This window comes from Hippoglossus hippoglossus, chromosome 1 (genome assembly GCF_009819705.1).
Source record: "Hippoglossus hippoglossus isolate fHipHip1 chromosome 1, fHipHip1.pri, whole genome shotgun sequence".
Taxonomy (NCBI): Eukaryota; Metazoa; Chordata; class Actinopteri; order Pleuronectiformes; family Pleuronectidae; genus Hippoglossus; species Hippoglossus hippoglossus.
The window spans coordinates 4,542,888-4,556,275 of NC_047151.1; positions in this window are offsets into that span (position 1 = coordinate 4,542,888).

Below are 13,388 nucleotides of genomic sequence, written 5' to 3' on the forward strand. Positions count from 1 at the left end.
GGACACACAATCTGATAAGGATGTGACTCCACATTGACACACATTGTCTCTCTGGCGATGCTAGGTTCCTCCCATCATGCCTTCTCCCTCCCTCCCTGCCCCCCCCCCCCCCCTTCTGTCCCCTCCCATCCCTCTGTTGTTTCGTTTTATCTCTGTGAAAAATAATGAAAGCAAGCACTTGCAAGCGCGTCTCCATTGATGTTCGAATACACAACCAGCAGATTCAAAAACACATTCGGGGATCAAAGTAAAAAGGGGGGTGTGGTGTGTGTGCGTGTGTGTGGGGGGGTGTTCTTCATGTCTTCTTCTTTCCAATGAAATTATGAGCGCAGAGGAGTCTGGGGTGCAGAGCTCATTTGCTAAGACTGTGAGGCAAATAGTCGTTAAAGAATGGCCTATAAGTAGGCATTAAATGGAAATGCCTGCGATTTCTGTGGATTAGCATAAGAACCTTTTCTTGCCAGGCCAGCTAATAATATTCATTTAAAATAAATACATGGGAAACGAATCTGTTTGAAAAGCGGGCCGATTGCACATATTTACTGAAGGGGCCGTCGAAATGAAAGAATGGAGATTCACGGAGCGCTTGGAGGGATGTGGACTTGCAAATCGTCAGTTCTTTGAAGTTCCAGAGACTGGAAAATTAAAGTCTTTACTAAAAATTATAGGAGGAGAAAGGTTCCATGATTCAGTGGGCTTGCGAGGGAACACAAGGCTGAAGATGTCAAGCAGTTACAGTTATGTAAATTAATGTATTAATTTTGTTTGTCATAATGGTGCCACAAAGCAGATGGTCACCTTTGATCTGTTACCTTTGGCAGCCGTGACTTCCTGGTGAACTATGATGAAGTTCACTGTACCGCCATAGGTTTTTGTCCATGATTCAGCATGTAACACTAACAAGAGATGTGAAAGTTTTCTTTTGTTAGCAAAGTCTTGAATCTGTGACATGAAAAAGCAAGTTCTAAGTAGTCCAAACACATCAGGTCTCTGTTGCTCATAGGTTCTCTGTTGCTCGTAAGTTCGTAGGCCAAGCCAATTAAAATGACCCCCGTACCCCCCTATAAACAAACACACCCGCACATACACACTTCCACAGGGCCTTGTTTATACACCCTGTGTCAGCAAATGTGTCAATGTGTGCCCTGTGTGCGCCGGCTTCTAATGATGCCGGCCCATCACTATGGCCCAGTCAGACACTGACAGCCAAGCGCTAAAGTGGAGGAACTCCAGCCGTTTCTATGGCTTCTGTGGAGTTCAAAGGCGGCCATCTTTTTCTGAGCATAACAAGAGAAGAAAGAGGCCATCACAGAGCAGGAGACCAAAGACGACCTCCAGGGTTATACGTCAAACCTAGCCCCCTCAACCCACAGACCCTCACAGCCCCCCCCTACCCCATGGTGTGAAGGCATGGTCCCAGGATCTGTGGCTGGACTGTCAGAAACCTCAGATGAGGTCAACAAAGCCAGGTAAAGATTCTCCTATCAGTATTATATTAGCCCACTTTCTTAAAGTCAAAGCTTTGAAGTGACACCAAAGTCTGTAGCAAGTATCTCTCATCTTATGTCCTTTTTTCTAAAACACTGCAGTGTCGACATTTCAAGCATCTTTCAGTGTTTAATGTTGAGCCTTTGATTTTTTTAAGACACTAATTTTAACATCTTCAAGGGAGAAGTGAAGTCTCTGCATTTGGGTTCTTTTGTCTTTTGTCTTCTGCCCTTTTCTCTCCCTTTATGATATGAAAAGATCTTAAAAGGAGAACTTGTTAAAAGGAGGATCTGCATCAAAAGTATTGCAGAATGTGCTTTTTGGTGACATTTTTGCTACTAGGCCATTTTAACATGATGCCTGTCATCCTGGGGCTACTTCCTCTGTTCTCAAAAAGATTTTTTTTTTTTTTTTTTACAAAGCACACAGACAAAGGCTGTATTTCAAGAGGCAAACGACTTAGATTGGGAAACCTTTGATATATTAGTTCAACAGCAAGCAATGCAGAAAAATGCCAAACTATTCAATTGTGTTGTGAAATGTGGGTTTTCAGCGTTAAGTGTTGAGGCATCCGCCAAACATCTGGTAGTGATATCATCTCAGTATCTGCTGGGTGAAACTCAAGATGTATGGATTCACAAATTGTTACTGGCAAGAGAGAGAGGGATAGAGCACATCAAACTTTCATTGGGAGCTTTCCATCCTTCTATCCAATGCAAAGAATGGATGTTTAAAGGTTATGTTCTTGTCTGATTACAGATACATACCATACATTATGTATGGCGAAATAGCTCATGCTAACAGGGCTCTACAATGTAAAGACACCAATTCACCATTAGTGGAGCTTCATGAATCTACTTTATATTTGAGCAAACCTAAAAGGGAATTGAAGAGAGACAGAGTTGACACAAGCATACAGAAACACTGCAGAAGCAAAGTTATGTGCATTTCTGGCAGGCGAGAATCTATGTCCAGTACACTTAATGCAGTGCTTGTTTGTGACAATTAAAGAAAGATTAATTAATTAATTTGAAAATGTTCCGACCATCAAGCTAGGGTATGGAAGCTTTTTTTCAATACCATAGACAGTATATAAAGACGGACAACAAGACAGCTCCTTAAAAGTGAAGCCAAAGTGTCCTGAATGCCCCCTGGTGGCTGTATTTGTTAAGGCCAGTGTATCGTTGGGACTTTAATACATGGGTCCATACCTCGATCGCTACTGCACATACTCTGGCTCCAAATGACGTCATCGGGGCAAGATCAAAGCGTTTTCATCCTGGATATTACCTCGGCTTCAGTTCTTAGTAGTGGGTGGAAGTGAAGATGCGTTGTCTTTTTTATATACAGACTATGATCTTTACCCATCTTTAGAGATGGGGGACAAAATCAGAGGCCATGTTTAGTAAAAATGGTGGCATTACAACACAGAAGTCTCATTAAAGGCTGAAATGGAGATAATAAAGTTGAACCTGGTACACATGTACTCATGGTGCTTTACTCAGACTGGACTTCCTCTCAAGTACCTTTAACAACAGCAAAGCGGTCTCCTGTGTTGCTCTAATGCACAACTTTTTTCAGTCTGAACACCAACTATGGCATTTAGCAACTCCTCTTTGTGTTGTCATTGGCAGTCCATCCGTCCAGAGGGATTTTCCTGGAGGTAGGTTTGTTGCAATAAACCATATGTGAGATGATGATCATACCGGCATATCAGCTTTTGCTGGACCTAAAATGTATTTTTTTCTCTTTTGTTTTGCTGCACAAAACAATGAATTAAATTTTTGTCCCATTTCTTACAGTGTCATCGCTTTAGAAAATGATTGTCTGAGGCCCAATGTGGACAGCAGGACTGATTACTGACTCTAACTCTTTCATATGTGTACATATGTGAGAGATGTTGTAAGACAGGCTTGCAAAATCAAAGCTCTAAATCATGTTTGCCTTCATCTCTTAGCTGAACCTCAACAACACTCTCTGTAACAGGTAACAGGTGTATTGCAGCTATAATGTCAATCTTGTCCCTTTTTCCATCTGCACTTCCCCCCTCTTTTCCTTCTCTCACTCCTATCCAGCCAAGGATACTGGTTTGTATCTATGTATGGAATCATCAAACAAAAGTGAGCTTCACATCACATCAGGTAAAGAAGGCATGCCCGGGCACTTCTAACAGCCTCCCAAAGATGCCTGTTTCAAGTCCTCACAAGAAGGCTGCCTCTTATTGAAGTTCAAATGGATAGCTCTTGGGCACAAGCTTTTCAGGGGGGTGGGAGGGAAGCTTGCTCACCTCTGTACCAAATTCGCACATCCTACATGGCATGCTACGTGATGGAGAAAATGTGCAGCTCATGGCCAATGCAACAGAATTCATCTATTCTGACTCTTGAGGAGCCCACTATCCACTTTTATCACCAAACTACCCCATGCCGCCCCCATTCCTGCAAGCTGCTATTGCAATGTCAACAAAATTTGGGCTTGTAATGTGGCCACCTGATGAAAATCAGCTTGCTCAATGGGATCCTCACATGAAAAGAACAGTATCTCAGCACAGATTTTCATATCCATCATTATGAGCCCCCCAAATAAAGTGAAAATGAACTAATTGTCTAGTTATTTTTTTAGATTAAATGTTTTTGGTAATGAGGACCTGCCATTGAATAGAGACAATTAAACTACAAAGGGCACGATTACAGCTCTGGTACTTTGATGAATGAACAATAATTCCACCAATACCAATCCTTATGAGTTCCTCAGGGTTAAACATTTAGGGGAAACAGTGTTAAGCTGTATCAAATTAAGTCAGAGGGGGGAAAGTTTATTTAATAGCTTGGAACTCCCGATCTCAGACTAAATATCTTTTCCCATGAGCCTTTGCCTGCTCTGCCCCTCCTCCCTCCCCGCAGTGAGGCCTAATTTTCCTGTTTTTACCAAGAAGATTTCATGGTTCACAAGATCAAAAGCTTGCATAAGCTCTGTGTTTGTTTACATCAGCCTACACTCAGGCAAATAAAGCAGTGTTGACTATCTTTCTCTTTCTGTTTCCTGGCTCGCACTTGTCCGCCATCACTCATGACCTCCAACCTCCGCTCACGGCACATGTTCTGAATCACTCCCAACACCCCCAGCTGGAGGACGGGATTAGGAAGACGAATCCCTCTTCTTTTTTCAAACTGGTCCATACACAGAAGTGATTCCAATGAGTTTTACAGCTAAAACGAATGCTAAACATGAGAGCGTTGACAACTTTTTTTCTTTCTCCATGCGGTGCATTGTGACACAGCCCAAATTAGGTACTTTAACATTTAAAATGGAAACGTGACAAAAGGGGCAAAAACGATCACCGAATCAACACATGAATAAACAATGTGTTTGCCTTTTCACTGTCCCAGTGTCGAACCACAGGCTATCCTTCCTGAAAGAGGTCTGTGACTCATTTAGTGCAGAACTGTTTTGAATGAACATGTCTCTTTGATGTTTGGCTGAGTTTTGACATGTCTTTATAGTTCTATTGTTCTATAATTTTCCACAAATCCGAGCCCCTATATCAAAAATCATGTCAGCGAACATCTTGAACAAACTTATTGAATTACATATTGTAATAATTAGGTTTTGTGTCAGAGCTGAAATCTACACATTATCGTCCCTATTATTTAAAAAAAATGTAACAACTGAAACTTATTAAGTTGCACAAAAAGATTTGTTAGAATGTTTGACCATTGCAAGTGACAAAATGATATTTAACTGTGCAGACATAACAAATAGAAAGAATCAAAGCGTAATAGAAAAAGAGACAACAGTAGTTACCAGTAGTAAACTTGCTATCTAAACTACTTAACACATAAACAACAAAAAGACTTATCATAATCCATGCAAACACACCTCATCTCTTTACAATATGTGTTCATGAGAGCTGGAGCAGACGGCTTCTTCTTTCCAGAAGCACCTGCTGGGAAATTACAGAAAATACTAAGCATGACTCTAGTAATTTCTAGATGTATTATCTTTTATCATGTCATCAGGTTTAAAAATTGCATTGTATTGGCCTCACAAACATTTCAATAATTACTAAGCCAGTATATTATCTACAGAATGTTTGCTTCAGAATTCCTCTTTGTTATAAATTTGAACAAATTGAATCCAAACAACTGTAATAATGATTCAATGGTATTGGTGAGGCCAAATATTATCAGTATAAGATCCAGATTTTTCTCAACTATGGGCACCATTGGCACACATGTTCATCTATTGTCACTGTTATTGGCGCTTCACTGCTGCCACATTGTTTCAAAAATGACTGTTGAATGCAAAGAGATACATCTGAGTACAGACCTTAGGATCATATGTATTGTTTGATAAAATGAGCAAGAGAAAACACAACATAAAAATACATACATACCACTATGTTGTTGCAGGAAGAGATCCACAATGGAGCGAGCAGTGATGGAGGCATGGTAGAGTATTGTTTGAGAAGGTCAGTGATGCTAGGAGCAGGCAAAGACAAAAAAAGGGCTACGTTCAGCCCACACAAAATATAGTTAAAGAGTTATTCAAACGTAAATGTTGAAATGCTTTAAAAATATAACATGTGACATATTACAACATGTACAAAAAAACCTAAAATAAGTTCAGATGAAATAACTGTAAGCTTATTGCATTAGATAACTTCATTATACAATATTTTTGACAAACATGTCTTCTCACACCCACATTTGATGCAACAACCGAGCAGCAGCTACTGCATTTGAAGAAAACGTAAGAACCCATTGTGTGCACTGCCTTCTTAATATGTCTGGGTTTATATACATGTCAGTGCTGATTGGGGAACACCTCTCACACACCCACCAAATGAAAGAAAATGTACCTTGAAGCCCATCACACACCATTTCAAGCAAACATGTCGTAGCAAAATGGTACAAAACGTTTTGAGATTGAAAGTGCCCCAGGTTAAGTTAAGGTGGAGCAGCTATGGAGTCTGTTGGTTGGCTGGTGCTTACCTCAGAAGTGCTGTGGCCTGAGGTCTTGATTGAACGATGAAACTCAGGAGTGTTGGCGGGGAGATCAAGAAACCAAAGGCCACGCCCAGTCAGGAAGAAGGACCCAATTGAGGACATGCAGACAGAGCAGGAAAACCAGGAAGTGGCAGAAGACAGAAAAATGGCCAACTGTTGACTGGAAAGCTGCCACTGATTTGACCCTATGAAACTTCAGTGTTTTAGGCTCATGTCTCATTTCACATCGTGAGATCCATCGCCTGTTAGAGTGCTAGCTCTTTTTTGAAGAGTATTTAGCGTCACTGTCAACAAGGACAGGTGCAACATGACATATCACATTAAGTCAGTCAGTTTTCTCTAAAGAGAGACAGTCCAAACACATTTTAATCCCTCCAACACTCTAATCATAAACACTGTTATCTTGAGTCCAAAAATGTGATTTATGATATATGTTCCACGCTGATATGGATCCATCAGTCACTCAGGAAACTCAACCAGCCAGTTGTTTATTGGTTTGAAACACAGGGGTACAACACATTTCCTGCACTTCACATGTGTTTGGTCAGTGCAGTTGAAATTGCTTTTCAGCGACGTACAGCGAGTGGACAGTGCCATTCCTTTAGATTTTTTGGATGTGGGCGTGACTCTCCTTGTCCTTTGCTTCCTTATAACATTACATCTAATAAATAATGTGTAATAATAGTTATACATTACATCATTTTTTTCTACTTTAAAGGATTCATATCTTCAACATATCTAAAAGTGTTCGAAAAGTGTTCATTTCCCCAAACATTTTGGGGAAATGAGTTTCATATTTTGGATTGTTTACGATGGACTTATCATTGCACTATACATGTGACTTACCATGTGCTCATGTCCGTCTGTTTCTTACCAGCAAATGTTATAAACATATTAGAATAACCTTTGGTTTTACTGTTTGGAGTGGATGACACATTTTTGGGGTCGATGTTGGTGATTACACACATCACAGAATAACACCTGGAATCACTGGATGGTAATATTTTACATTGTCAGTGTATCTAAGGGTGGAGACACTGTTCAATAAAAAAAACAGGCCCACAGGTTCAATAAATTCACACACAAACCTCTACCTCCCACAATCTGTGGAAATTACAAGGATCCTTGACGATAATGCTTCCCACAGTGTATGTAAAGTCTGGTTTTGGGCAGATTATATGCCAAAGGTATGCAAAGCAGAATGAAATGCCCCCCACTGCCACCGCTACAAGGCAATTGGACAAACAGCAACTCATGTGTGTTGGTGCTGGCACAACTCAGAGACAGAAGAGGAAGAAAGGGGGAGCAGAGTACCTGGTTTTGGTTCTTGTGGAGGTCTTATAATGGTGAGACCAGTGCCAGAAGTGGAGGTGCCCAAGGCGTACAGAGTGAAAGAGTTAGAGCAGGGGAGTGTGCTCCATTGAGCCTCGACCAAAGAGAGCAATGGAGAATGTGAAAGAGGGAGAGTTTGTATTACTTTATAATAAGCAATCATACAAACAAAAATAATCAAATTCAGTAAAATGTCCTTCAGAGAACCAAACTTCAACTTCTATACATTAAACAAGAGAAAGAAGCTCTTATTTTTATCTGCAGTATATCTATGTACATGAAAACTAAGTACTTTGTATATATTAATATAAATATCCAATTTCAAGGAAAAGCCTCACCACTGCCTAGGGAGGAGTCAAATGTGAAGATGATTACAAGAACGTATTTCCCTCAGCTCGTCACAGGAAACAAACAGTCCGATTCTGAATTTAACTCCACAAACAAGAACCATATGCATGTCTTTCTTCTCCCGTCATCCTCTTCCACCACCCTCTTTTCCATGAGAAACATGTAAATACAAAGGCCCAGAAACACATGTGGTTAGTCATAAAGCTGCAAATGTAACCCCCCTCCCTTTCCCTCGTTTTTCTTCTTCCCTCTGTTCCGCCCCCAGCCTCGACCTCCTCACCCGAGAAACAAACCCGCAAGACAGAGGGAGAAAACCTAAGGAACAGGAAAACAACAAAAAACAAGAACAAAGAATGTTGGAGGGGATCACAGCATTGGGAAACTGACTTAATTGCTTGTGTGTTAAAAGCAAAGGAGAAGAGGGACAAGCTGGCGACAGGGAGTCCGTTGAAAAAAATAAATAAACAGAAGTGCCGTGGGCTCCTGCAGACTGCAAAGCCATTTCCTCACAATGGTGGCCTCTTGTCGTGCCAGGGGGGGCATGTTGGCGCATCAGTAAGTGGTATGTGAGATGAAGAACACAAACAAGGGAAATGACTGAATTGAGCGGTTGTCCACTGGCTTGTCAGAGACAAACAGATTCTCTCGGAGGATGCCATTTGCGCCCACAACTTTTTACCTTCTCATCCAACTTAGTCCCTTCCCATCATCATGGACTATTAGCCTAATCGTTTGTGCCACAGGGAGAGTTATCTTCTTGGGTGTTAGATGAAAATGGCTTGCAGCTGGGTTGTGTACAGCTCAATCTCTAACAGGTGCTGAGCTTTGTGGGTAAACAATGGTGGCTAAGCCCCGAGCTTCGCAAAGGAGAGCCTCAACGATGGGAAACAGTCAGGCTTGAGGGCTCATACACACACAACCCAGGTGGCTGGAGAGTTCTATTTAGGCATGTGTAAACTCTTGGTTTGGTTTAACTTGTTTTGGATGTTGAAAGTCTGTGAAAAAAATCAAGGATGGTTTAGATCATTTTAGCCACTAAATGGTTTTGGAAACTAATCATTTTTTTTGCTGCAGGGCAAAAGATGAGATAGGAAACTGATACTTCATGGCTTCATGAAATAAGACATATACATACAGTATGCATACTGGAATTCCTCATATATCATTATATTGAATGACTTGATGACAATCCTCTGTTACCCCTTTGCCTCTCCTCTTCACAGGACTCCTGTTCCGCGAGAGTCACATGACCGCATCACATGACAGAGGCTCCTTTTTATCCCTGTGGCTCCTGGGATGCCTCCAAACCCAGAGTGGCCTCACCGCTTTTCCCACAGCCGTCTGGGGAATGGACTGCGGACCTGAAGGTATGTGTGAGGCACAACACTGAAGCACCAGGGCTGTCTTAGGATAAAAGCACAGAGAAATTCCCCCGTTTCTAAAAAAGAGCTCAGTTCAATATTGTCCGTGGCAGCCACACCCAAGCAAGACATGCATTGTTGACAATGTCTGGTTGCTGCAGCAGGTTCTTTGTGGTTTATGTTGGTTGTTTTGGAACATGAACTGCTTTCTGAATAGGCTTGATTTTTAAGTTTGAACATATCTTGTATATGTAAATATAATCAATGTTTGTTTTATGCTGTGCAACTTATTGATATCTGGAACTAATTTGCAGCACCAGAACGTGGGGGTGTACTTGTGCACAACAACATAAACTATTTCATTGTTCACTTTTGCAATAAGGTTGTTGATTCGAGTTTAGTTGAAGTGATAATATGATGATAGTAAAACTAAAAGTAAAACACAGCCTGCTCCATGTCGTAGCCTATATCCACACCAAACAAAAGAAAGAACAAACAAAACAGCCCAAATCTGAAAAATCTGAATGTTCCTTTATTTGAATTGTTTTTTCATCTTGATGCTTGAATTGGAAGTGTGTTTTACCTTGATCCCAGTTGTCTTTTTAAGTTAGCTATTGCACTTCTAGTAGCAGTTTCAAAAGCAACTGCTTCATGCGCAGAGAGGCAACCAGAAGCAAACCTTATGCATTTCCATCTTCCCACTTGTCCATGTCATCAACTTTCAGGGCTTCAGTGTGGTTCTAGTTTATTGAGTTACTTTCAGACATGAACTCCAGATAATCTCCGGACATGTTGATGTGAGCACACAAATGTCTGAGTGAGAGGCTCTGGACTGTCTCTGGAGTTTTTACTGCCAGTCCCCTTATACAAACTTCAGAAAATGTCTGAAGGAGTCGATGTGAGAACACTGCAGGAAGTGAGTGTGTTGATGACGTTTCTAACAGGCGACAGAATACAAATTTCTCAGGATAAAAAAGCATTTCTATACACGTAGAAGACACCGATGTAGATGTGAGAGTTTTTGGTGATAATGGTCGAAGCTAGTGTGGATATGGTGTAAACAAAAACGTGATCGTTGCAGCAGAATGTGTGTTACGTCCTGCACCGCCCGCTGCATCACCTCTCACCTAAACGCTCCAGAGATTTCTGTGTTATTGTGAAGGTGTCTGAGAAGAGAATCTCACACTGCGTAATTCATATGTGAAAGGCAAACTTCGGACCCAATTGTGCAGACATTTGCCGGATTTCATCTCTGAAAACTGTTTTTGTCTCATCTGCCCCAGATATAACTTTATGATGGGAGTATGTTTCGCTTCAAAGCCTTTTCTGACCCCAAACTTATTTCTCTGTTTGTACACCAAGCAGCCCACAACGAAATGTGGGCCACTGTGTTAACAAGACTCATGGTTGCCATATCTTGACAGATTAACATATTTTGTGTACGTGCAATGCCCCAAAGAGTGTTTGGTTGAAACATTCATATGAAGAAAAAATCCAACGCCTTAAGCTTTGCATTTTTAGAATTGCCGCTCCCAACATTCAGGATGGTACAAGAAAAGACAAGAGTCTGACGGATTCAAAATATACCACACACCCTCCGAACTGAGGCCACAGGCGAAGCCTTTCGAGGGACTGCATTCCGATGGGTCACTGAGGAATGTGGGCAAAGTTGCGTGCCATGACAAACTTGTGTTATCGGATCATTTGGCATTTCTTGAGTTCTAAACACTGGCGGTCCGAGTGGTGGTCAGCATAGACCAACTTTGGGCTGCATGGCATAATCCTATCTCTGTTTCTCCTCTTGAGATCTGAGAAAGATACCGTCCTGTGGTTTTTACTGACGAAAGAAGACTGCTAAATGGAGCTGTGGTTCACCAATCTGTAAATATGGCCCTTGCCAGCCAAATTGTTCCCCTTGTTGACAGTGGTTTGGGCCCAGAGCTCTGTCTAACCCAAAGAACACAGGCTTCCCTTGGGGGTGGTTTGAGACCTGACAGGGGGTCGTTAGACAAAATAGACAATGCCTATCCACAGCTGACACAAAGTTGGCAGAGGTAGAGAGAAAGCCTAAGAGACGGATGGATGCTCCCAAAATAAATAAAGTAAAGTTGTCCAAAAAGAGTGCTCTTAAAACCATTGCATAGAGGGCCAGAAAGCTACTGAATGCTGTTTTTGAGTTCTTGTGGGTCGTTTTTGACGACAGTAGGCACAGAACTGTCATAGTCATGAGATAATCAGCATTATCCACAAATAAATACTTGACCTGGACAAAAACTAAAATGAAATAGAGACAGGGGTTATTTTAGTCAAACTGTTCCTAACAGTTTTTTTCTGGTTGTCCTGCATCAGCGTCACATTTTCTTAGATCAGAAGGTGCATATAAACAGCTAATTTCTTTCATATTTTGCTGTTACCACTGACCAACAATTTACAGCAGACAGAGCAGGCCCTAGTGATGCACAACACACTAGCCAAGTGAAACTGGGATCTGGCATTTCCATCTTGCTGACAGATGACTTCCAGCCCTTTGTATTTTCTTGTAGATTTCCCTTTTTGTTTGCAGTTATATAATGGATAATCACTGAGCATTTGCTTGTCATTTGGCTATAAATGTATCATTCATACATTATGAAATTTAAATGATTTCCGATAATAATCTATCTGTTTTTAACCTGGTGTCTTGTGTACGTCATTTTAGAAAGCCAGATTTCTTTTTGGTAATGCCAGTAAAAGGAGCAGAGTTATGAACTCTCTCAACAGGCGTACATGCTTGTCAAGGTTATGTTGAATGTAGATATTCCCTCCAGATAGCAGATACCACCTCAACACCCTCACACCCACATACACACTACCCTCACAACAGAATGACAGAGAGACAAGATAGTTCAGGGAAGCTGGAAAGATAAGTAAACCTGACAACACAAGAGAAGGGGGTGGGTGAGACAGACAGACAGACAACCAAACTGGAGGAAAGTGAGAGAGTTGGGGGCTGGGTGGGGGGATGCAAAGACAGAAAGAGAGAGTGAGAGAGATCTCCAGCAGTGCCAGCCGAAAGAGGATCAAGGTGGTTTTGGATGAGTTTCAGAGGTAAGCTGCAGTTAAAGCCTCTAGCTTGGACTGTTCACACACAAATGCCAAAACCCCACCACACACATCATGAAACACAAGATGGAATTTGGGTGTTTTGGTGACAGGCGAGAGGACAACATCCACTTTTCACTTCATGAATCCAAATGCAGCATCATATCCAGTATCTTTCAAATTATTCTCATATTGCACTTTGTGTGTTTTCTGCATACTTGATACTAAAATCTAGTGACTCATCTCCATTGTATAAATGTTTCTTTGAGTCTGTATGGTTGCTGATGCTAGATAATTAATACAAAATTTGAATAAAAAAAAAGAATTAAATTCAATTGTATCAGTTTTTAACTTTGAGAGTAATTATTGATGAAAAAATATCCAATATGTTTGAGTATTTAGTTTTATAACCTATTATTTGTTGTGCAAAATGTCATCAAGTGTAGCAGTGAAGGATAAAAAGCAATGCATAGTCCATTTTTCATATTCTAATACATCTTCTAGGAGTTATTGGCGTGCCCACGCCCAGAAGTTCAATTTGCATCAAAACGCTCACATTGTAGACAAAAGCCAGATGTTAGTGGTTGTTTTGACCAATGGAAAAGGGGCTTCAGGAAGGTGAGTGGTTCACTTATCAAGGCAGTTTAGCCAGCAGCTACATGCCAGAACACCAATGCTTGTTGTTTTCTTTATCAGGGCTTTGGATGCTGTACCCTGACTTGTTCTCCTCTCAGTATCATGTGTCTAATGTGCGATACCTGCTATTCTG